This window comes from Kogia breviceps, chromosome 11 (assembly GCF_026419965.1).
Source record: "Kogia breviceps isolate mKogBre1 chromosome 11, mKogBre1 haplotype 1, whole genome shotgun sequence".
Taxonomy (NCBI): domain Eukaryota; kingdom Metazoa; phylum Chordata; class Mammalia; order Artiodactyla; family Physeteridae; genus Kogia; species Kogia breviceps.
In genome coordinates this window covers 76,639,150-76,663,576 of record NC_081320.1, presented here as the reverse complement: position 1 = coordinate 76,663,576, position 24,427 = coordinate 76,639,150, and the positions used below count along the sequence as shown (strand labels likewise).

At 35.6% G+C, this 24,427-nt stretch overlaps 1 long non-coding RNA gene and 1 pseudogene across 1 annotated transcript in view; one reads left to right on the top strand and one right to left on the bottom strand.

Moving 5' to 3' along the window:
* The window catches only part of LOC136792092 (uncharacterized), a 326,865-nt gene that overhangs the window by 88,153 nt on the left and 214,285 nt on the right, over positions 1-24,427 (top strand). The window lies entirely within an intron of this gene.
* On the bottom strand, positions 20,870-21,561 carry LOC131765219 (GTP-binding nuclear protein Ran-like; annotated as a pseudogene).

The window sequence follows — 24,427 nt, the reverse complement described above, 5'->3', positions numbered from 1 at the left end:
TTATGTCACCTTCCACTTGTGTAGCTTCTGTATTGGGAGCTTCATGTTTAACTTTTTTATTCTTTTAAGTGGAAATTGGGGGCCATTAATTGGAGGAGTTGTGAGTCTTGTCTTTGGGGTTTTACACATTCATTTCTCTTGTTTGGGAGGATCCCTTCCTTTATCTTTTGGGCTAATTCAAAGCCCACTTTGGCTATTGCTTCCCCTATGAAGCCTCTCAGACCATCCACCCACCAGAATTGATTATATCTTCATCTGTGCAATATTTTATACCCATAAAATACAGAGCAGTGATTTCCTTACATATCTGTGTTTCCTATGATTTGAGCTCCTTTGTTCAGATTCCACATCTTCTTAATCTTATGAATTCAGGCATGTGAGAAGTCTTCAAAGCCTGTCTATTAATTGAAATTGACTCAAAGAAGGGTTGTTAAACACTAGTAGCAGGTGGAGTTGAGAATATAGAAGATGTCCACAGAGGCCTTCTGGAGGTATTAAAAGAGCCACTTGTCTAACAAAAGTACCTCTGAAGCAATAACAGGGCCTCAGATAGTAGAAAAGTCCAGAGTTATACCAGAATATATCTGTTCCTCTACAAAAACTATGTTGGAAAAGGATCAGTATCCAGGAGTACAGACGGGGCACCTTGGGGATGAATTAAGTCAGCTTTCATCAACCTTCAACTTGTGAACCTATAATATGGAAAGTAATTATGTTTATTACTCAAGTAAATTGTTAATCAAGTAATTTATTAATTAAGTAATCTATAAGCCCTACAAGCTATGAATCTATAATATGACAATTGATTACATATTCATTAATCAAGTGGTTTTCACTCAGGTCTGTGGTAGTTGCTCTGAGTAGATTGGGGATACAGAAGAATTATAGGCCTGTTCTCTGGCGTGGAATATTTAATTCAGTGAGGGGCAGGCAAAGCTAACATACCTGGAACTATAGGAGACAATATAAGCCAGTATAACAGGATGAAGAATGGGGTGTATCTTTTTGTTGGAAATCAATTAATACTCAAAAGCTGATGATATCAGGTGACAAGTGTGCTCAAGTTCTAAAAGAAAGATGCTATCTCCTTCACTGTCAAGCCTTGAGATGACGGCAGCCCCAGCTGACACTGCGAATTCAGTCTCCTGAGAAACCCTGAGCCCTGCTGTGCCCCGATTCCTGACCAAGAGAAGCCATGAGATAATCAGTTTCGGTTATTTTAAGCTGTTAAACGTGGGAGTAATTTGTTACTCATCCATAGATAATCAATACAGTGTCCTTTTAAAAAATAAAAACTCACACAAGGCCCTCAAAAAAATAAAAGAGAGATGCTAGACAAGTTTTCATAAGATTTGAAAAGATGCAGCAAAACTGGACTATGAACTTTAAACTCCCATCTTTTACTTGGAGCTGTAACAGAAATCTAGAGATTCCCCTGACAGGAGATTCTTTGCAGAGGTTTGTGACTCAATCACCTCACCTAGGGGACACAATCAAGTTGGGGGAGAGAATCTGTAATAAATATCAGCGGGAATCAAGAGAACGTCTCTGAGAGATTAGGGGTGTTTTCCAGAAGTGGAATGTGGCATACAAAAGTTCCCAGATGTTTGAACTATAATAAAAATATTTTGTGCCCTGGAAATGGATGGATTTATTATACCCTACGGAAGTGGACAGTTTGGGGAAAGGACAAATAGGAGAGAAATGACACATGCAAAGTCCATGAAATACAGGTTACTGTAGGGAGAAGGGAACATGATGCATTTTCTGGGAGAACATGACGTTGTCCCCTTTAGCTTTGTGGAGACAGCAGCTGATTCTGGAGTCTGGCTTGAAGTCAGGAACTGGGTGGAGCTTCTTCCTTCTGTAAGGCAAGAAGGGAGAGGTGTGCTTCCTGAGCCAAAAGGCCATACTCACAAAATCTGGTGGATAAGAGGGGGTGAATTTCCATGGGAGGGGTGTATGCTTAGGATAGTAGTGGTGTTGGACCTTGCCCAAAGTGTTGCATGCAGGGAGGTGACTTGCGCAGAAAGAGGATATGAGATAATACTGTTGAAGGCTGCAGTTGGATGGCTGCCAACAGACATTAGGCAGAGAGGACATAAGATATGTCAAGATTCCTAAAGGAAGTAACTCCAAAGAAGCCATAAAAGTGCCCCCCAAGAAAGAACCAGCTTGTGCACCACCACCACAGAAGACCCTAAATTACAACAACGCTCATCAAAGAAGATATTGATTGAATCATCTTCTTCCTGTCTCTGCCTTTGGATGCATGACAAGCTGCAGAATGATTGAGGAAGATGTGGGGCAGGGAGAGAAAAAGAAGAAACCTTCTAATATTTGAAGGTGACATGGAAAGCAGTATGATTTGCCCAAGATACTGCATAAGATCTAAGGAGGGAGAGCCAGAAGAGAGTGTTTGAAATCAGTGGCGGGTGTCTAGAGCCCTTTCTATATTTATCCTATTGAGTTGAGCCCATTCAAAAACATGCTTCTACACACTTAATTAAAATTTAGGTAGTATTAGAATGACATAAGAGCCACGGATGAAATTCCATATGGAAGAATGGTTAGGAAGGCCTCAGGGAGGGGCTGTGACTTTACCCAACTCCTAAAGTAATGACTGAGAAAGAGCAGAGACAATTTTATTAATATTTTTACATATAAATATTACTTCTCCACTTTTTTACACAAATGGTAGCATACTCTATATACAGTTTTATGTCTTGCTGTTCTACAGTTAATGTATCTTCAAGATGTTTTCATACCAGTATTTATCATTCTTTTATCATTCATTTTTATGCATACATCTTATTCTACTGTACTGAAATTTATTTAACCAATAAATTTTGATTGATGCTTAAATTGTTTCCAGTCTTTCTCTATCATTAGCAATGTTGCAGAGAATAATCTGTACAAGTTTAAGTGTAGAATAAATTTTTAGATGTGGAACTGCTGCATTTTAAAAAATAAATTTTGGCAGATTTCCCTTCATGAAGGTTGCATGGGATTTACACTTGCACCAGCAATGTGTGAAAGTGACTGTTCTGTATTCACTCACAAACACTGAATGTTGTTTTTTTTAAAAAAAATTTTATTGTAGTATAGTTGGTTTATAATATTATATTAGTTTCAAAAGTATAACATAGTCATTCAGTATTTTTATTTTATAATGACTTTAAATGGATTATAATCCCTGTGCTTTACAATATATTCTTGTTGCTTATCTATTTTATACATAGTATTTTTTGATGAAATAATATATTTATTGAAGAAGATAAAGCACCTCATTAGCTGGAAATGAATGATAATTTTGATTTACATTGTATTCATCCTGTGTTTTCATAAAACTAGTACATTTTGCTGACAGTTTCCTATACCCTTTATATATATATGAGCTGAAATCAGCTTATAAAAGAGATGATCAGTAAATCAATGCTCAATTTTAATTCAGGTTACATAAATAAAAGAAAGATGGCATAATATGCTATTGTGCTGGCTTAGTTAATGTTTCTCTTCAGAATTATAGGAATTATGATGATGTTAGCAGTGAAAACCTGTACACTTTTTTGAATCTAAGCAAAACTAATTCTATTTTGTTAGTTTTGTTTTGCACCAAACTGGCTCTCAGGTGATTGATTGGAGGAGGCTGGGGAGACCCACCTATTCCAACCACAGGGATCACCTTCTATCAGTCTATGGATGCTCCATCACAACTCTTCCTCCAAATACAATCAACATTATTGGTCCAGTCTGATTTTCTGCATTGTGTTTGGAGAGATTGTTTTTGTGCACTCCACCACTCAAGTGTGGCTTAGGACTCAGGACATACTTAGGTGACCATGACTCTTGTGTTATATTTCACAGTATTCAGATCTAGTCCTTCAGCCCCTCCTTCCTGTATCAGTTTGGCTCATAAGCACCTTGTAGATTTCACTTGCCTTGCTTGTCCCCCAGGACCCATGGTGAGTCATTTCAGTGTTTCAACATTTCTGTTACCTTGCTAATCTCTAATGTTGGATCACCCCATTATCTGCCCTCTCCACTGCTAGGTAACCAAGCTGTGTTTCAGAAAACCACGACAATTTTTGGAATGAGGTCTGTGCAGCATCACACTCTCTCCTCTCAGCTATGTCCTCAGTGTGTCTTACTCTCCTATTTATCTCTTACAGACTTTCTAGAATATTTCTGAGAGCAATTGCACCAAATCTTTCTCGCTATTTTTCAAACACTTGATTACTCAACCCCCCCAGCATAGATGACTTGCTCTACTTTGAGATCACATATGTCCCCTGTTTTAATGCATTAGCAGTCCCCTGTGGACTTTCTCACCAAGTCCAACTTCTTAGCTGCATATTCAAGACCCTTCATGCTTTGGCCTGAACATCCATGCTCTTGTGTGTGTATCTGAGGGTTTCCAGTTGTTTTTTTAAAAAATTGTGGTATAGATATTTTACAATGTTGTGTTAGTTTCTGCTGTACAGCGAAGTGGAGTTCCTTGTGCTGTACAGCAGGTTCTCATTAATTATCTATTTTATACATATTAGTGTATATTATACATAGTATTTTGTATCTTTTAATCCTATAGCCCTATCTTGCCTCTCCTGCCCTTCCTTTCTCCACTGGTAACCAATAGTTGGTTCTGTGTATCTGTGAGTCTGTTTCTATTTTGTTATATACATTCATTTGTTTTATTTTTTAGATTACACATATAAGTAATAACATAGAGTACTTGTCTTTGTTTTTTTTGTGTGTGTGTGGTACGCAGGCCTGTCACTGTCGTGGCCTCTCCCGTTGTGGAGCACAGGCTCCAGATGCGCAGCTCAGCAGCCATGGCTGACAGGCCCAGCTGCTCCTCGGCATGTGGGATCTTTCTAGACAGGGGCATGAACCCGTGTCCTCTGCATTGGCAGGCGGATTCTCAACCACTGTGCCACCAGGGAAGCCCTGAGTACTTGTCTTTGTCTGACTTACTTCACTAAGCAGCATACTCTCTAGGTCCATCCACATTGGTGTAAAATTTCGCTTTTTTATGGCTGAGTAATATTCCATTGTAATTATATATCACATCTTTTTTATCCTTTCATCTGTTCATGGACACTTAGGTTGCTTACATATCTTTGCTATTGTATATAAGGCTGCTATGAACATTGGCATGCACGTATATTTTCAAATTAGTGTTTTTGTTTTTTTTGGATACATACCCAGGAGTGGAATTGCTGGGTCATATGGTAGTTCTATTTTTAGTTTTTGGAGAAACCTCCCTACTGTTTTCCATAGTGCTGCATCAATTTACATTCCCACCAGCAGTGTATGAGGGTTTCCTGTTCTTCACGTCCCTACCAATGCTTGTTATTTGTGGTCTTTTTAAGGATAGTCATTCTGAAAGGTGTGAGGTGATATGTCATTGTGGTTTTGATTTGTATTTCCCTGATGATTAGTGATGTAGTATCTTTTCATATGCTTACTGGCCATTTGGATATCCTCCTTTGAGAACTGCGGTTGAGTTTTTAAAATCCATTTTCTATTTTTTTCTTTTATTGATTTGTAGGAATCCTTTATAATTCTGCACAGTAGTCCTTTGCAATATGTATGTACAGCAAATACCTTTACACATTCTGTGGCCTGCCATAAGAGTTATAATGAGTTATAATAATCTTTTGATATGCATTGTCTTCTAGAAGCTTTAAAATTATACCTTTCACATTTAGGTCTGCAATTCATCTAGGATTGATCTATTTTTGGGGTGTATAGTGTAAGGTAGGGAAGGATTTTTTTTTTATATGGATATCCAGTATACCTGGCTTCATTATTAAAGAGATTTTTATTTTTCCATCACATTAAAGGTGTTACCTTTTGTCATTAATTATGTGTTTGATCATATATTTGAGGGTCTACTCCTGGATCCTATTTCTGTTCTGCTACTTTGTCTATAATTACACTAAGACACTCTGTCTTAATTATTAGAGCTTTATAATAATTATTGATTTTTGGTAGTATAAATCTTCCGGTTTTATTGTTTTTCTTTAAGATTGTCTTGGCTATTTTTGGCCCTTTTCCATATTCATTTTTAAATCAATTTGTCAGATTCTACACACAGTGAAAGTAAGAAACCTATTGAGATGTTTTGGGGATCACATTGAAACTGTAAATAAACATGGGGAGAATTGACATGGTTATGACATTGAGTCTCTCAATTCATGAACATTATCTGTCCATTAATTAGGTCTACTTTAGTTTCTTTTGATATTTTGTTGTTTTCTATGCAGAGTTTCTGTATATCTCTTGTGAAATTGATACCTATATACTTGCTGTCTTTTAAGGCCAAAACATTTTAATGGCATTTGTTATAAATTTCATTTTGTATGTGTTTGCTGCTGTTTTTGGACTCCAATTTTTATCTTTCCAGCCCTATAAGGTGTGTAACACTGCCTGAATTCTCATTTTCTTAGCACTGCTTTCTCTTGGACTTCTTTGCCTCTCAATTTCTGAAGCTTAGCTATTGGTGGGGAAGAATGGGTCTGATTGTTGAGCTTACTTCTCTATGTTTACCTTCTCAGAGCTTGGTCCTTCAAGTCCAGACTGCATTAATAGCTCTGAAATCCAGCTGTTTTCTCAATAGTCCAAGAAAATATCAAATCTTTGTTCTAAAATGAGTAAAAACAGGCACAAGCAAATACTGAAATTAGTGAAATTAATGAAAAATTAAGATTAGAGAATTAATTCATTGTAAACTGTGAAATTAAATGTTAATTTATATTCATTTTTGTACCTACTCATAGTTGTTTTGCAGTCTCTGATAACTTTAATTACAGAGTATTTTATGTATTAACTAAAGTCATTTTTCCCGTATATTGAGTCTAAGTAAAAGGAAACCTTCAAACGAAACAAAACAAACTTTGCCCAGCTTCTCTTCTTAGCTACTGGTCCCTCTGTGGTTTTTCACCCTGTCCATTTGTGTCACTTATGAATTGATAAGTGCCTTGAGGGTAAAAAACAGCATAGAATTTAAGGCTCACCTAAATGATTTTTCCTTCTGTCAGGAATCTTGTCTTGGTACCTCTTCAATGATGTCAAACAGATTAAAAAAAAAATTTATCCATATGTTCTACTTGTTCTCAGTGAGAAGTGGAATGTCTGCTGATCTTTATTTCTTATTTTGCTGTTCACTTGAGTTTTCTCTTTTATTAGCCACTCAATTATGTTTTATTTTATCAGTTTTATTGTTTCTCTCAAAAAAATTAGTTCTAGATTTTTTAGTATTACTACTATTTTACTGATCCATTGAATGCAGTGTTTTCTTTATTAAATTCTTTCTTATGCTCTCCTTAGATTTATTATTTTTTGTTCAGTTTGTTTCATTTCTTGAGTTAGATGTATATATATGCCTGTATGTTTTAATTTATTTACAGTAATTCAATAAACATATTTCATTTACTTATAGGAAATTGCTATATATATATATATATGTAAACCTATAAATATTTTTCTAAGACTGAGATACAACTTATAGATATTAGTATGGTATATTCTTATAGCAATCTATAAAAATATACTGCAATTTCAGTTTCAATTTTCTCTTTGACATGTTCAAAGAGAGTGGTTATTTTTTTTTTCATTTTCAGATTGTATGAACTTTCTGTTTTTATTTTTATTTCTAACTTTATTGTATTATGCCCAGAGAATTTGGACTATTTCTGCTTTCTTGAATTCATTGAATTTTTTTGTGGCCTAATAGCTTCAGGAATTTTTCATGGATACTTGAAAGAAAACATAGTCTCTGTATCTTCATTTTCTGCTTTTAATATGCTTCTATTTCTTCCTTGAATATTCACTAGTTTTTGTGAATATTGATACTGTCTTTTATAATATATAGATATTTCTACTATTATAGTTTTATTGAGCATTGTAATCTTTACTCTTTTAAAACATTCTTCTTTTATCATCATATGTTATGATTTTTGCCATTTATTCAATCAGTGTGATACTTAGATCATAGTTTCTGACTTGTTTTTATAGTAAGAAAGTAATTTATCAATTCATTTAAAAATTTTCTAAATTAATGTTTCAGGTTTGATTTATGTTTATAGTGTATATTTGGTTTTGCTTTGTGATCAAATATGGAAAAATTTTTCTTTCAATAAATGAATACAATTTTTAAAATTCTTACTGAAATAACAAATATGTTTCATCTTAGTTTGTCATATTTTATTTTATATTTTTATAGCTTTAAAAAATATTTCATGGCTTGCTCTGCTTTTTCCACTTTATGTTTGTGCTCCTTCTGGTAATTAGAAAAGTCTATTTTTTGTGTGTTTGTCTCCTATAAAGCTATAATTTTATATGATGGTCTTAATTCTTTCTATAGACAATATTTAATAATTTTCTAATATGATTAATTATAAAATTAGTATGATTTTCTACTCTCCTGCATCTTCTCCACCTCCTAATTTTAACTATATGATATTTCTTAATATTTACTTTTGGTTTTATCAGGTAATCTTCTTCTATTATTGATTTTTCTGATTTAACTGTTTTTGACCTCCAACTGTGTTAAAAGTAAGTTAGCATCCTTACATTACCTGCCATCTTTATTTCACCTTCCTTCTGAACATTTTGCTTATATACTATTAAGAACTGTAATATCCTTTTCTGTCAGCAAAACTCCACAGTTGTTTTAGTCTTAGATCTACAGTTACATAGATGTAACTCACTGATATTTCTTCTGCCACTCTCTCCTGTCATCTTTTTTTGGCCTCTAGAAAATTCATCCAGACAGCTTCATAGGAACAATATTCTTCATGTTCTTGCTGTTATTAATATATTATCAAACTTAATTTTTAGCCTTTTGAATACAGACTTGTGTTGAAATACTAATGAGGAAACATGAATGACATGTTTGGTGGACACTTTTTCTTCTTTTGTTCCTGCCACTCTCTGCCTCTTGCTGTCTACCCGGTTATAGGGGCAGGGCTCTCAGAAGCCTTGTTTTTGCAAAGTGACTTTACTTCCCTTGGCAACGGGTGAATGGTCTTGAGTAAGCGCCAGACCCAAGTTCAGTCAGTCAGAGTCCCATCTATAGACATCTGGGGGAGAGAAGATGATAGAGATACAGATAGAGATAGAAACAGGGACAGGGGGAGAGAGAGAGAGAGAGAGAGAGAGAGTCTTTCTCTGGGTGGCTGGACCTGTAAATAAGGCTGTTGATACCCGGTTTATAGCTAGTAAACGGGAAAAGCAGAGATTAAAAAAAAATAATAAATGGGGCAGTAGTACAGAGAGATGCAGAGCTAAGTGAGGAGGAAGACTTTCTAGGTTTTCTATAGATTCTAGTTTATGCTTCCAGTTTGTTCCTGAGACCTGCCTGCTTCTCTTGTTTCCATGAAACATCTTTATAACCTTATAATAAATTCACCTATTTTACTGAAATAGATTTCTTTTATTTGCAACTCTAATAAGCCGCTCATACCCTGAATGTAATCAGAGATCACAGTCCACCCAGCTAAAAATAGTAAGAAAAACTAGATTAGATTACTCTTTCTTATCCTGCAGGATATTTTCAACTGTAGAGTCACCATGTGAATTCAAACAGACTCTTTATTAGCTAGCTCAGTTACCAGATTAGATCTGGTTTAAGTACCAGGAACTTATTGGCTGAGTCCAATAAGTTGCACTATAAGTTTGCACTATAATACAATAGTGCAAAATTAAAAGCAACTGAGAGGTTCAGTCATTTGTATTGGTAGTGGCTCATTAAGTCAGCCACATGAGCTGCAGGCAGGTACATCTGGACTCACACAGCTTGCTACTCTTTCCCTTCAATTCTGCTGTGGTTATCTATGCTTGCAGCCCAGCCATTGGCTGATCTTAAAAGCAGTCTGATCAAAAAGCACACCTCACCAGATAGAGCTATTTCTATAGCCCTCACAGTCTATAATCCAAGGCATAGCAGCAGGGTCGAAGTATCCCCAGGTAACTGAATATTCTCTTGGTACTTTGAAGAGCAACCTGAACTTCTTAAACTTCCCCAGAATTGTTGGGACATGGTGGAGGTGGCTGAGGGAGGAGCTGTAGCCTTAGAAATCATCCCAGTCAGGCATCTTGGTAATGTGTAGGCCTGTTCAAAATACATACCAAAATGTAAAGCTTAATTAGTTTTTAGCTTAGAACTTGGTTGAAAACTTCATTTAGTCTTTTTATTTCTTTCCCATTATTGAGACAACAGATATTTTATTAAACAGAAAATAAAGGAAAATGAAACAAAGAAAAAAGTCACTCAGAGTTCTACCAACCAAAGAAAAACACTGTTAATTCTAGCATTTTAGTATTTTTAGTATTCTAAATTTAGTATTTAGTAATTCTAGTATTTTTTCTTTCTAGATTTTGTTTTTAACTTTTCAATATATTCTTTCATTTGCTTGGCATAATGTTGTATATTTACAATTCCGAATCTCTTTTTGATCCATGAATTTTCTGTGTTATTATAAACTCAATGTAAATAATTTTAAGGGCTTCATAATATTCTGTGAGATGGATATCACATGGTTAATTAACCATCGCTTTGGGACATTAATATTTCTAATTTTGGGATTTTTTTTAATGTTCCAATAAATCTCTTTTGTATAAAATTTTTCCTATATGTAGAATTGTTTTGTATGTTAAATCTTCAGACATTTCTGCTCTGATTTTGAATATTTTATCTCTGGCAGTACGTCAGTCTCTCACCTTGGCCCAGCTTCCCTTTACATTTGCAGGGACTAGACCTGGGTCAGTGAACCGAAGGGGGCCCACAGCAGGTCTGGGAATGCTGAACTTGAACAGCTCATTTGAATGAATCTGAAATCCGGTTTGATCCCTTTGTTTTCACCTCACTGCATCCCAAAGATGAGAACGTGCCCAGATTTGGCTCTGCCAGCTGGCAAGGCATCCCCAAATAATAGGAGATTATTAGAATCCTGCCCTTTTCCAGCGAGCTTTTATCCACATTCATCTTTGGGTTGTGCCAGTTAGGTACAGTGGTTTTCTTTGTATGCACCCTGGCAGTCCCATCCACATAGATTTGGGAGGAAAATCTCACAGAATGTGAGATCCTTTTAGATAACAGGAGTTTTGTTAATTTTAACCCAAAGATACTTGTGATGGCAGTGGGGCTGTGAGTGTCAGCTGCAGGTAGGGGCTCAGCTATTAGGCTACCTGTGTGGAACTTTGCAGATACTCCCATTTCTTTCATGGCTACAGTCTTATTGAGGTCAGCAATTGATGTGAAACCAAAAAAGGGAATCAGAGACAGGGCTTCTAGAAGAGATGACATCATGAGTCCAGTCCTTGCTTTGGGCGCCTTTATATGGTTCTGCTTAATTCCTTTTTGCAGAACTGGGGGTGGTGGTGGGCACTGCCCCTTCTCTGTTAGCAACCTGAACACTTCTAGTATTAGTAATTGAAGAGATATTGATGGATCTTGGGAAGGGGTTGACTTCTTTCCCTCCGGTTATTGTCATCAGTGGGCAGGGGGACATATGCAGGTGGTCAGGTGATGTGTGGGTGCTGAAATTCCAGATAAGAAACAGTTGTGTTCGTCTCAGATAGCACCTCTCCCTCCATCCCTGGGCTGGGATACTGGATTATTTCTCTGCTATTGCTCAAAGAGAAATGCCAGTATATTCCAATGGTGTGTGTGTTTGTGTGTGTGTGTGTATAATTAATGAACTATTGCAACATAATGTTAGCTGCTTTTTTTGCCAGAGAGAATCTTATAGTATTTTATAAAATACTAGAATTTTAGAGCCAGAAGACACCGTAGATATCCATTAATCTATGGATTAACCACGATAATTCTTTTCTTTCATTTTTATTGAGATATAATTATCATAGAGCACTCTATAAGTTTAAGGTGTACAGCATAACGATGTGATTTATATATATCATGAAACGATTACTGCAAGTTTAGTCAATATCCATCATCTCATACAGATAGAAAATTAAAGAAATAGAAAAAAAAATTTTTTCCCATGATGAGAACACTTAGGATTTACCCTCTTAACAGTTTTCAGATATAGCATATAGCAGTGTTAATTATATTTATCATGTTGTATATTACATCCCTAGTACTTATTTACTTTAGAGGCATAAGTTTGTACCTTTTGATTGCCTTTATCCAATTCCCCTTCCCCCACCCCACTGCCTCTGGTAGGTACAGATCTGATCTCTTCCTCTATGAGTTTGTTTGTTTTTGAAGTATAATTGACATACAATACCATGTTAATTCCTCAGGAAAGAGATGCACAGCAGTTTTAGGGATTTTTCCAAAGCAGAAGAGGTATTGACTCAGCCCCATCTACAACCTGGGTATTCTGGCCTCAGCCAAATGGTCTTTTCATTACACAAAGCCTATTTTTGTAGTAAGAGAAAATTTTTTTTCTTTTTTAGAACAAAAATACTTTGCTGAGGCAGGAGAAAGAATAACACAAAAGATTCATTATTATTACTGTTACTATTTAGCATACTACTTTATACTTGTTATTTTAAAAAAACACTTTACTGATGTATAATTAGCTTTCAGAAAGCTTTACATAATGAATTTGGAGATGAGACTATACCTGTGAAACCATCACCACAATCTATGCCATAAACATATCCATCACCTTCAAAAGTTTCCTCCCCCCTCTTTATTTATTATTATTATTATTTTTGTAAGAACACTTGACAAAAGTTCTACACTCTTCAAAATTGTAAGTATTGTTAACTATGGGCACTTTTAGCTATAGTCTGTGTAGTAGATCTCTAAGACATTCATCTTGCATAACTAAAACTTTGTAACCTTTGACCTCCTGGCTTGCTCCTCCCCCTAGTCCTGGCAACCACTGTTCTATTCTCTGCTTCTATGAGTGTGGCTATTTCAGATCCCTTAGATAAGTGAGATCATGTAGTGTTTGACCGTCTGTGTCTGGCTTATTTCACTTAGCATAATGTCCTCCAGGTTCATCTATGCTGTTGCAAAGAGTATGATTTCTTTTATTGTTAGCCCTCTTTTTTGTGTGTATGCACATTTTTCTCTGTCCATTTATCTGTCAATGGACATTCGATTTGCCTCCATGTCTTGGCTATTCTGAATAATGCTGCAAACTAACATAGGAATGCAGATATCTCTTCAAGATCTTAATTTCAATTCCTTTGAATATATACCTAGAAATGAGATCTCTGGATCATATGGTAGTTCTCTTTTTAATTTTTTTGAGGAACCTCCGTACTATTTTCTATAGTGACTGCACCAATTTACATTCTCACCAACAGTATATGAGAGTCCCTTTTTCTTCATATTTTCACCAATACTTTTGTTTTGTTTTGTTGACAATACCCATCGTAACAATTGTGAGGTGGTACCTCATTATGGGTTTGACTTGCATTTCCCTGTGATTAGTGATATGAGTGATGGCGAGCACCTTTTCATATACCTGTTGGCCATCTGTATGTCTTCTTTGGAGACATGTCTGTTCAGCTCCTTTGCCCTTTTTTAGATTGGTTTAATTAATTAATTATTTTGCTATTGAGTTGTAAGAGTTCCTTGCAAATTTTGGATAATAATTCTTTATTAGACACATGACTTGCAAATATTTTCTCCCATTCCGTTGGTTACCTATTAATTTGTTGATTGTTTCCTTTGCTTTTCAGAAGCTTTTCACTTTGGTGTAATCCCCCTTGTCTATTTTTGCTTTTGTTGCTTGTGCTTTTGATGTTATATCCAAGAATTCATTGCCAAGGCTGATGTCAAGAAGCTTTTTCCCTATGTTTTCTTTCAGGAGTTTTATGGTTTCAAGGCTTATGTTTAAGTCTTTAATCCATTTTGAGGTGGTTGTTAATAGAGTTATCAGTGGAAAAACAATATATATAACATGATAGCTATGTCTTTGTTGAATGGATATATTGAGAATCTCTGTTTTGCATATATCATGTTTATTTGTTTTGTTGAATGAAAAGATGGATACAAAACAGGACTACAAAAGACTTGATGCATCCTCCTGAAAACAAGTAAATTATAATATTTTATCCTTAAGGTTTTTTATTCTTAATTTTCTATCATGTAATATTTTTCTTATTTGTTTATTTTCCTTTCACATATGTGGGGGTTGAAGAGTGATGAAAATGTTTTACATCCCTTTGGACTCCTCCTTTTCCGGAATTCTGCCAGATGTCCATTAATGAATACAGTGTAGAGCAGGAGTCAAGAGACTTGAGCTGTCTCTGTTGAGTTTGGGCAGGTAATTTCATCGTCTGGGGACTTTCTTCTACCCCTTAGGTATAAAATAAGTCATTGTACTAAAGATGCATGTAGTTCCTCATAACTCAAAAATTCTTTGTCTTTAGCTTTATAATAAATATATATTGCTATGAGAGCTTGGTACAGGGCACTTTGCCTGGGCTTTATAAACAGTTGTCTGATCAAACTTCTGTCATAAATGAATGATGGGAATCAATGAGCATTTATTTAACGAGCAGTTTATCCTCCTCCACTTCTCCCATCCTCTCAAAATGTACAGGTATATTTAAATGGGTGCACAGGAATCAGAAGAATTCAATATAGTGTTTTGTGATTAGAAACGGAATAGTCTAGAGCCTGACAGACTTGTGTTTGAGTCCAAATTCTTCTCCTCATTCATGTACATTACTTAATTCCTTTGAGGTTTGGTTTCCTTGTCTGTAAAACAGAGATGATTATATCCCTTCATTGGATCATTAAGAAAATTAAATGATATAGTGTGTAAAGTGCCTGGCATATAGTGAGTATCAATAAATCTCTATTGATTTTCTGCTCTTTGAATTTCAGATTTACCCTTTGAGTAACTACAGAAATCATGCTACACACAGGTGGCAGTTGCTGGCCGTCTCTGGTGTGCCTTAGCTTGGAGGTGCATTACTCTGATTTCTGCCTCCATTTCACATGTCCTTCTTTCCTGTGTGTCTGTGTCCTGATTTCCCTCTCATTATAAGGGTCACAGTCACTGAACGAGGGCCTGCCCTAGTCCAGTTTGACCTCATCCTAGCTTGATTACATCTGCAAAGGCCCTATTTCCAAATAAGATCACATTCACAGGTACTGGGTTTTACTTCTTCCTTTCCAATCTGCATTCATTTTGCTTCTTTTTCTTACCTTATGATAGTAAATAGAACCTTAAGTACAATGTATTAGAGAAGTGATGAGAGTGGTCTTTCTTGTATTTTTCCTGATATTTGGAAAGAGTCTGTTTTATCCCTATTAAGTTTATTAGCTCTAAGTTGTTTTGTTTTGTTTTGCGGTACGCGGGCCTCTCACTGTTGTGGCCTCTTCCCTTGAGGAGGACAGGCTCCGGACGCGCAGGCTCAGCGGCCATGGCTCACGGGCCCAGCCGCTCCGCGGCATGTGGAATCTTCCCGGACCGGGGCACGAACCCATGTCCCCTGCATCGGCAGGCGGGCTCTCAACCACTGCGCCACCAGGGAAGCCCTAGCTCTAAATTTTTGATAGACGTCCTTTATTTGGACTCAGAAAGTCGCCTTCTATTGCAATTTGCTGAGAGTTTTTTTTTTTTTTTAATCAGGAATGGTTGTTGGATTTTAGGAAATGCTTTTTCTTCATCTATTAAGATAATCATGTATTTTTTGGTTAAAATAATGAATTATATTGATTCTTAAAAAAAATTTATATTGATTCATATTTTGATTGTCAAACTAACCTTTCATCCCTGAGATAAATCCCATTTGGTAATGATATATTATCCTTTCTGTATATTGTTGTATGTTATTAAATTTTTATTTATTATAGAATATTTGCACTAGTATTCATGAGGGATATTGGTCATTAGTTTTCTTTTCTTGTAATGACTTTGTTATGTTTTGGTATCAGACTAACAGTGGCCTCATAGAATGAGGTGGAATGGATTCCCTCTTCTTCAATTTTATGGAAGGGTGTTTATAGAATTGATATTATTTCTTCCTTAAAAATATGGTAGAAATAACCATTGAAGTCATCTGGGCTTGGAGTTTATTTTGTTGAAAGGTATTAGCTACAAATTTGGTTTCTTTAATAGGTATAGTAGAGTACTCAGGATATCTGTTTCTTCTTGTGTGAGATTTAGTAGTTTGTGTGTTTCAAGGCATAAAGTTTTTCATATTTGTTCTTTAATATCTGTAGAATCTATAGTGTTGTTACTTCTTTCATTCGATGCTGTTAATTTGTCTTTTTTTGCCCCAGTTTGTTTGACTAGAGGTTTACCAATTTAATCTCGAAGAACCAGTTTTTGGTTCAGTTTCATTTTTCTATTTTTTCCCTTTTTTTCTATTTCATTAATTTTTACTTTGATATTTATTATTGCTTTCTTTCTAGTTACTTTGAGTTTAATTACTTTGAGTTCTTGTTTTTCTCGATGCTTAAGGTGGAACTTTAAGTCATTGATTTGACTCCATTCCATCTTTTCTAAAATAGGTGTTTAGTGCCATGATTTCCTACTAATCAATGTACCACAAATTTTGAGATGTTGATATGTTGTGTTTTCATTTTGATCCAATTTAAAATACTTTCTAATATCCTCTTTGATTTCTGTTTTGATCCATAGGATATTCAGAAATGTGTTTTTTAGTTTCCAGCTAGCTTGGGATTTTCTTAAGCTCTTTATCAATCTATTATTGATTCCTAATTTAATTACATTTAATTACATTGTGATTAAAACAACATACTTTTTATGACTTGGATCCTCTTCCAGTTATTGAGACTTATTTTGTGGCCCAGAATATCGTCTATATAGGTAAAAGTTCAGTGTGCACTTGAATGTGTATCCTACTGTTGTTTGGTGAAGTATTCAGTAAATGTTAGTTAGTTAGGTCAAGTTGGCTAATGGTGTTATTCAAATCTTTAAAATCTTCACTTATTTTGTGTCTATTTGTTGTATAAATTATTGGAAGAGGGGTTGAAATATCCAACTGTAATTGTGGGATTTTCTGTTTCTCCTGGAAGTTCAATCAGTTTTTGCTTCATATCTCTTTCTCTCTTTCTCCTCTCTACTTAAATCTCTGAATGTATGCTATATAGCTGTAATAACTGTTTTAATGTCCTTGTTTTCTAATTTCGACATATGTATCAATTTTGAGTCATTTTTGATTTATTACATTAAAAAATTTATTTTCCTTGTTTTTTTGGTCTGGTAATTTGTTACTGGATTCCATCTGTTGTAAATGCTATGTTGTTTGGTGTTTATAGAAATAATTTTTTTTTAATTCAGAAAAAATACTTTTTTATTACTATAAATATTCTTGTATTTTGTTGTGGAATACATTTAAGTTATTTAGAAGGGTTTGGTTTCTTCAGATCTTGCATTTACCTATGATTTGTTAGGTGTAACTATAGCAGTGCTCAGTCTAAGGAGAATTGCTCCACTAATAATACAAGACCCCTCTTTGTAGTCTACCCAAAACTCAGTGAATCATGAGGGTTTTCATTTTGGCTGGTGGGAACAGACACTATACCTGGCCTTGTGTGAGTATTGGGCATTATCACCTCTAATCCTTTTGTGTGACTCTGCTCAGCTTCAGGAAGTTTCCTCACATACACTTGCTGATTATTACTCAGCTGAACACTGAGGGGTCCCTTTGCAAGCTTAGGAATTCTTTCTCTGTATATCCTTCTTCTCTTTGGTGCACTGTCCTAAGAACCTTCTTCACAGACTTTTACCTCTATCTCCTCAAGTTACAAGGTACACTCTGCTCTGCTTAGATTCCCTCTACCTGCACCATGATTTGAAACTTTCTTAAGGAAGTAAACTAGAGCAATTATAGATATCACCTTACTTGTTTTCTGTCTTTCAATGATCACTGTCCTTTATTGCCTGATATCCCATGTCATGAAAACAATTTTAAAAATATTTTGTCATTTTTCTTGTTTCAGGCTGGTGTGTACATCTGGCCAGAAGCAGAAATTTTCAGTTGTCTTGAAATCTTAGTTAAATACTGTATGGATTTTTTTTTCAACTTCTCTATGCTTATATCAAATCTCCCAAAGAAGACAGTTAACTCCTCTAGGACAGGGGATTCATCTTAAACTTGGGCATGTTCCCTGTAACACTGTGTAGTTTGCTGTAAATTTTAAAAGTTACTGGTACAAGGGTAATGACTGCATAGGAATTATTTGCAGCAATCTTTCTGTCCTTGTCTGTCACACAATATTTAATAATGTCATCTTGAGTTTATTGTTATCTGTGCTCCTCTGAAGGAAGAGGAGGGCTGAGTCAGTCTGGTTTTGAGTGAAAGTAGGAGTTACAGGGCCTGAGACCCTGGGTTGTAAATGAAATTTACAACCGGGTAGAAAAGTTAAAGACCAAATGTTAAGTGAAAGTCAGGTAAAGGAAATACAGAGGAGCCCAGTGACTGGGATTCCAGGGAGGAGCCAAGAGTATGGAATCTGGGAACAAGGATAAAGGGAGGAAAAAGCAGTCCTGCAAATATCCTGAGGTATGTGCTGGATGATATCCATTTGAACGTTTAAAAAAAATCACCTGGCATAGAAATGGTAAAAAGGTGAGTGAATCTGGCATAAAGAGACAGAAGTTTGATGGAAAACTCACTTGATGCACATTAACTCTAACTGGTTCCTCTCCCAATTCTGTTAGTGTGGCTCTAATCGCTACATTAGCTTTATAAACCCTGCCATCCTGCTTATTCAGAGAGGTTTCCTGGATTTGTTGCTTTATAACTAAGATATTTGTAAACATAATAAACACTCCCACAAAACATCCGTCTCAAAATTGGTTCACTTTCTTCATAAAGGAGCCAGAAATTCTGATATGATCACAATAAAAAGATCATGCTGTTTGTTATACTAAGGGCATTTCATTACCTTAGCAAGTGTTTTAAATGAATAATAAATTTAAAACCCAAATAGAGTATTATAAGGTAATATCTCAAAACATTTCAGAATTATTTGCTCTTTGTTCAGATACTATAGCTTCTAGGTAGAGCAGTGTCTGATAGGCCTTACTCAATATAACCATAAATTTCTGTGGTTTCTACCCACCCATCAGATTCCATAAAAGCCAGATAAAAATTCCTGAAGATCATTTAAAATAATAACAGAGCTATGTCCTGGCACTATGATGAAGGCCATGCAATATATTATCACATTTAATACTTGAAATAATGCTATGAAGTAGGTATTATTATTATTTCCATTTACTAGAGGAAAATCCAGTATAGGGAGTTTAAGTAACTTGTCCTAAGTTGCTGGTTTTCAGGAAGATCAGCATCAGATCTGTTTGATTTCAAATTTCTTAACACTGTTCTGCATGATTTTCTCTCATTCTCTCTTTTGTCTCTTTTTCAGAGGGAAGGGCTGAGCTACAAATTCAACAGGCTTTACATAATACTGATTTATCATTATTTCACTTAGTCAAAAGGTGCTATAGACTTAATGTTTTTGTCCCCCCAGGTACATTTGTTGAAACCTAATCCCTAGTGTGATGGTACTTGGAAGTGAGGCTTTGGGGAGGTGATTAGGTTATGAGGATAGAGCCCTCATGAATGGAATTCGTGTCCTTATAAAAGAGACCCCCATCAACCATGTGAGGATATAATGAGAAGATGGTTGTCTATGAACCAAGAAGTGGGCTCCCATTAGACACCAAAACTGCTGCCACCCTGATCTTCTTCCCAGTTTCTCAGAGCTATGAGAAATGTCTGTTGTTTAGGCCACCTAGGCTATGGTATTTTATATTTTGTTATAGCAGCTCAAATAGATCCAAGGCCATTCTAGAATATGTTCTTGGAATTCATCAAAAGGCCCTGACTTCTTTGTAATTAAAGGGTTTGCTTGAATTAGGAGTCTCTCTTCCACTCTCTGCTACTACCTGAAAAACGTATTTCAGGATAAAATGGCACTGTCTACCCATAAAAATTCATAAAACACAATAGGTTTTCTATATTTTTGCTACTGTAAAATTCAGATTAACTTTCCTTTTACTGGAACTCAATGCAAAGCAAATATTCACGGTTTATTGGGAGGGAGAGAATTTATCTGGAGGTTGTGGGCATTCCCTCACAAAGACTGATGGGGGGGCAGCAGAGGGCTTTCCAAGTGAGCATGGCTGAGGCCAGATGAGAAAAGCTTTCCTTGGGTGTGTTGGGAGTGGGAATAGAGAGAAGGGTGAGCAGTGGTGGAAAGGGTTATCAGAAATCGTGAAAGGCAGGAGAAAAAGGAATCAAGTCATGGGTGTAGCTAGGCCAGGTAAGAGAGAGTCAGAGAAATTGCTAATTAGAGTTGAAGATAACAACCAGTTAAATAGACAAAACCTCATCTGCAGGGCTTTCTGTCTATTCCTATCCAGCTTCAAGCTATGAAGAACTATAATTACAGATTTAAAAAATCTTAGGTGGTACCAGTCACAATCTTATATACTTTATATTTGTTGATTATTTTTATTACATTTATTTGTTATATTTGTTACATTTATATTTACTATTTAATTCTCATGAAAATCTCATAAATTCTTTTTTTAATTTGAAATACAACTTTATTCTGATTCTAAATGAAAAGGAATGGGAATGACGGTAAAAAACAAGATTCTACCACTGAGTATAGTGATGTGACTGTAACAGTCTTATATTTGAAACTCAGGGAGGAAACAACTGTGTTGCAAAACAGCTAAATATGCAGGTCCAAAAATTGAAGGTTCTTTTTTTTTTTAACTGCCACATTCACTCCAAAGCCCATTCATCTCCTTTAGCATCCCAAAGATTAAGCACATGTTCTGCTTAGCTATATAATAAAGTGGCAAACACGCTGCACCACTGACATCACAGGACAGTTGCCTATAAGACTAGACTTCTGACTCTGGGCTCCAGCTTCACTTTCTCACGTGTCATCATCTTCATCTGGGAGAACAGTTGTCTGAGCAGCCTCTAGATCATGCTTATACTGCATTGCCAAGGCTGGATCCATGACCACCTGTGGTGGGGTGAGAGCAGGCATGGCGATGAACTCCAAGTTAGGATCTCTGATCAGTTTTATAGCAAGCCAGAGGAAGGGCTTTTCAAAGTTGTAGTTACTTTTGGCAGAAATGTCATAGTACTGAAGATTCTTCTTTCGGTGAAGACAATTGACTTTGCCTTAACCTTGCTGTCCTTAATATCCACTTTGTTACCATACAACATGATGGGGGTGTTTTCACACACTCGTACCGGATCTCTATGCCAGTTAGGCACGTTCTTGTAAGTAACTCTCGATGTTACATCAAACATTATAATGGCACACTGAGCTTGGATATAATAACCTTCTCTCAGTCCATCAAATTTCTTCTGACCAGCTGTATCCCATACATTGAACTTAACACGTCCTTTGTTGGTATGGAACACAGGGGGATGGACCTCAACACTCAAGGTAGCTATATACTTCTCAGATTCACTAGTCAGATGACGTTTCACGAATGTATCAGTAGTTTTTCCAGTACCACCATCACCAACCAATACAAGTTTGAACTGAACTTGGGGTTCTTCTTGGGCAGCCATTGTGATGTTACTTCCAGAAACATCTCTGTGCCCTTCTGACTGAGGTCATAAATTCTTACAAAAATCCTATGGTGGGGATTATCCAAAAATTATTTAAAAATTATATTAAAAATATAATAATAAAATATAAAAATATATATAATATATATAAATATAAAAATATAATAATAAAAATTATAAAAAAAGAAACTAAGCAAGTGCAGAAAGTTTGGGGTTAGATCTTAATGCTAATCTAATCTCAGATCATAGGCTTTCTCTGTTAAATTCTCAACAAAGTGACAGTTTTCTTCCAGTAAAAGATTATTTCTGCACCCAGGAAATTTGAAGAAAATCAATGCAGTGGTATTTTAAAAATTCCAAGTTCCCTTTATAAATCTATTTTTTTGTCTAAGCAATATTATTTATTTTTATTTTTTTAACATCTTTATAAGCAATATTCTTTAGAATGCACTTATTGGAATGAAAATCTTTCCTTGGAGATTTGTAGTTCTTTGGGATACCATTCAAATAATTTAATTATCAAATTATCTGAGGGTAATAAGAGAATAGTAGGTATTAGACTAGGGACTCCCTCAGTTGCAGAGGTGTGTATGTGACCTTGAGGGTTTCAGTTACTTATAGAATTGACACTTCCTCTCAGAAGCTGTTATATTACCACATAAGCTTGATTTATGCAAAATTTAGATTAAAAAATGAAGCAGCCATTATATGTGCTCAGATTATTATGAGGCTGCAATAATTTATATACATTGGTTGGTATTTAAAAATTCTAACATGATTTAGAAATTAATATTTAGAAGTTTGTTTGCCAGCATAATTCTAGAGGAGGGGCCAGAACTGTGGAACCAGTATTCTCTCATGATTCTATTAAAATAGTGAAATCAGCAAAATTCTACAAGAGCAAAAGAAAAAGTTGATCCTAGCATTGGTATAACAGAATGCCCTTCAGGATGCTCTATTTCATCTCAAAATAGCCTGCAAAAAAATGAAAAATACATAAATAAAAGGATACATAGGGCAACCAATAACAGAATATTGTTTTCTCTTATATTGCATAGATGTGTCCATTTTATGCATATATTGTAGAACTATGCCTAGACTAGTAGGCATAGTTACATACCTGTGAAATTAAGGCTATGTAAAATTATTGGATAGAATCTTTAAACTTTGAGATTCTCAGATGGTCTTCATGATTCCTGCTTGCTGATGTTCATGCTTTTGTCCATTCCCCTGCTCTGAGTATGGATGGACTTGTGACTTGCTTCTAACCAATAGGATGTGGCAAAAGGAGTGGACTATGACTTGCATGATTATGCTACATTATTTAAGAATCTGTTTTGCTAGAGAATTTCCTTATTAACTGAGATAATAAATGTGATTTTTTTAGGCTGCCAAGTTTGTAGTAATTTGTTATTCAATGGTATATCTAATGTATACTCCATCTAGCTAATATTAGCCTTACCTCTGATTACTCTCTCATATCACTTTGTTTAAATTTTTTTAAAAAATTCACATAATAGTTGTTTACTTTTAATTATCTATCTCCTTTCCCCTAAATCTCTTACTAATTTTGTAACCTCTGACAAGTCACTTGAATTCCCTGAAGCTCAGTTTCTCCATGTATAAACTGAGTTTAATCATACCTATGTCCCCAAGGTTCTGAGGGTTAACTAGGCTTGTGTTTGAAAGAAACCCTGTATGATGTTTTAACTCCTGTCTTTTCAGACTCTTTCTAGATAGCATTAACTTTAATCATGACTCCTTCTGTATGCCCTAGATTTTGATGCATATCAGGCCCTAAAATCTTGGCTTACTCCTTGGATTCTTGTCTTCTGGTCTATCTGGCTCTCTGAGTGGACAACAATGCTTGTTTATCTCTGACTGCTTTGTTTTAGCTCATAAGCTGAGCTTATTACACAAGAAGGGTGGTGGTGGCCAACAGTCTACAACAAATGAGAATTTCAAAGCTGGTTTAAAAAAAAAAATACTTTGGTGCTCTTGGAATAGGGTGGTCACACCCGGCCAATTCCACTATCCTCTTCCTACTAGATAAACAAAACATGAAATTTCTCTTCCTGTAGCATTGAGTCCACTGGGAAAAACATGAACACACTGTGCTTTTAATTAGCTGGAGAATGAATTCTGAGCCTGGGCTGTTTAAAAAAGTGGGGAGCAGATTCTCAGCACCCGCAAAATGGTAACAAGCGTCCTGGATAATTGTGGTGGCTTATCTGAACATGAGTTCCTTACAGTCCCCCCAAACTACCAATGCCTTCAGGGCCTCCATAAATAAGTGCCTGGTTTGTAAGTTTGTATCTTCTGATATAAATCCCATGCTTTGTTACCCTGGCCCTCTGAAAAAATTGTATGTGAATGAAATGTCACAGAATTATAGAAAGAAACTTAGCAATAATCTAGCTAGCATTTTTGAATACTGTACTCTCTGCTGTGCAGAGTGCTTGATACAGTGTCTCATTTAATGTGATCCGACTCACTCATTGTACAGATGGAAAAATCTAAACAATTTGGTTAATTGGCACCTTTCATTTATAGCATGTGCTCTACTTCATCATAGTGCTTATATATGAACAACTGAGTACATAAATTACATTTACATGGCAGTTTGAAAGTAGGCAGTGTAATATAATGGTTAGCATCCCTGGCCTTTGAGTGATACAGATTGGGGTGATACAGACCAGAATCCTGGTCTGCTGTCTCCAGCTGTGTGATATAGGATGAGTTAGTTAACCTCTCTGAACCACTATTTCTCCATCTGTATCAAGGAGATTATAATGCTACATTGGCTTGTTACATGAATTCGATAAAATTAAGAATGTGAATGTAAAATTAAGAATCTAAGTGATTGTGTAGTAAAGTGTGCAGTAAATGATAGCTATTATTATAA